Here is a 2,561-nt window from a genome sequence, read left to right as displayed (position 1 = left end):
CCAAGCACTTTGAGCTCAAGTATCATTTCTTGAGGGAGAAGGTTCAGAACAAGGAGGTTGTATTGGAACATGTTTCTAGTAAGGAGCAGTTAGCAAACATATTCACCAAGCCTCTACCAAAGGCTATATTTACCTATTTGAGAGGTGAATTAGGGGTGCTACCCCTTCAAGAGGTGAACTGAAAGTATGTGCTCCACATCAATCAGGTATTGCAGTGTCCAATATTTTTCAGGATTGATGTGTTGAAGGATGCTGCTCCTCAGGGGGAGCAGCATAGTGGAATAGGAAAACTTGTGCCTCCACTTTGGCATTGTTGTCAAAGGAGGAGAAGATGTGAAGCAGAGAAGATATATGCAGTAGAAGATGTGAAGCAAAGAAGATATATGCAGCAGAAGATGTGATGCTAAGTGATATCTTTGTATATTTCCATCAATGCCAAAGGGGGGAGATTGTTGGCATTTGAGCAGAGTATGTTGACATGACGATATTATGTTGTCATTGATGTCAATATACAAGAGAGTGAACCAACAATATGCTGAAAAGTGAACCGATATAATGTGGTGAACCGGTATATGTGCAAAGAAGTGAACCGGTATATTGGAGCTAAGTTGCTGGCAAAGAGAACCGGTATGGTGGTGTAAAATGGTAAATGAGCAATAGGTGAAGTGGTATGTTTGTCCAAGTGAACCGGGTATGATGAAATGTGAATCAGTACATGAATATGGTAGGACTACTAGTTGGTAGTCTTAGCTTCGGGGTTTTTGGTTGAAGTGTTCCAAGCTTGTGTGATTCAACCGATGACATCGTGTGATGAGTTAGCATTATAATGAAGATCAGATCATGTTGCCATGTCAGCCTTGTGCACATGAAGGATCTTGCATGAAGGAGATTGATCCTATCTACCTCAGGAAAGTGCGAAGTCCCTATAAACGGTGGAGAGCGCGTGATGGGGTTACTGCCTCCATGAAGCGGTGAAGAATGAACGATGGAGAATGTCTTGAGATCTGTTCAAGACCATTGTATTCAAATGCAAAGTGTTCAATGGTCAGGGATTGAACCATTCAATTGCTTAACCTAAATGTTTAGGGTTTAGGGTTTATGCTACCAACCTATCTATTTCCTATAAGGTTGACGTTGTGTTTCATGCTGAGGTTGTTGGCAAATGGTGTGTGTGTATCTAAGTGCAGAGATATGTGATTATTACCAGACCAGATGAGATAAGAGGATTGATTCCTACATAGTGTGTGTGTGCAGAGGGAAGGAACTAAAGTGGATCTGCAATGGCATTGAGTGCTATTATTAGATCATTGTAATACTTGTTGATCTTTAATCACTTCAATAGTTGGAAAATCCCTTAACCGGGTAGCTTTAACCATCTTGTTGTAAATCCTTTAACAGGGTGACTCAAATTCATTGAGTTCTTGAAATCCTCTAACAAGGTAACCTCTAACAGGGTTTAACCCTTAACCGAGTATTTAGCTATCCCTTAACCGGGTGATCCCTAATAGGATCGGTTCCTTATAGAACCTGTTGTAACAGTCTTTAACCAGACTAAGATCCTAACATAGCGGACTTCTGAAGGGTTCAAAAATAGCTTGTGGGTATTCATCCCCACTGTGGTTTTTCCCAGTTGGGTTTCCACATGAAAAATCTGTGTGTTATGTGTGGTGGTTTTCATGTGATGGTTTAAGTGATTTGCGTTTAAAGGTAAATCATGCTGAACTAGCTATTATTATATTTCTGATGATTGATTACCTGTTCATGGATAAGGGGTGAAATGGAAGTGTAGTATTAAGTCGAGTGGAAAGCTAAGCGATCAACCAGTTAATGCTTGTCACAGTCATTCTTAGCTTTATCGGTTGTACTCTGTTTCAGACTGGTGTTACTATTTTCTAGTCATTTGCAGGGGTTGTTGTCTAACCGGTTTTTGGAAAGTGTTTTTGACTGTACTGATTCACCCCCCCCTCCTCTCAGTATTAGTTTGGTACTTATCATTCATCATTAAGTTATCAAGAGAGAGAGAGAGAGGGAGAGTAGGGGTGGAGGGAGAGAGGAGGAGGGGGGCAGGAAGGGAAGGGAAGGGAGAGGGAGAGAGGGAGAGAAGAGGGGAGGAGGGAAGGAGGGAGAGGGAGAGAGAGAGGAGAGAGTGAGAGGGAGAGAGGGAGGAGGGAGAGGGAGAGAGAGGGAGAGACAGAGAGGGGGGGAGGGAAGGTAGAGAGAGGGAGAGGGAGAGAGGGAGAGAGAGAGGGAGGGAAGAGGGGGGGGTGGGAGAGAAGAAGGGGTATGGAGGAAGAGAGAGAGAGAGAGAGAGAGAGAGAGAGAGAGAGAGAGAGAGAGAGAGAGAGAGAGAGAGAGAGAGAGGGGGGGGGGAGAGGTAGAGGGAGGGAGAGAGGGAGATAAGAGGGGGGGGAGGGAAGGAGGGAGAGGGAGAGAGAGGGAGAGGGAGTAGGAGGAGAGGAGAGGAAGGAGAGGGAGGAGAGAGGGAGGGAGAGAGAGGGGGGGGAGGGAAGAGAGAGGAGAGGAGAGGAGGAGAGGTAGAGGGAGGGAGAGAGGGACATAAG

Source organism: Cryptomeria japonica, chromosome 1 (assembly GCF_030272615.1).
Source record: "Cryptomeria japonica chromosome 1, Sugi_1.0, whole genome shotgun sequence".
Taxonomy (NCBI): Eukaryota; Viridiplantae; Streptophyta; class Pinopsida; order Cupressales; family Cupressaceae; genus Cryptomeria; species Cryptomeria japonica.
Note: the sequence above shows the minus strand (reverse complement) of the source record.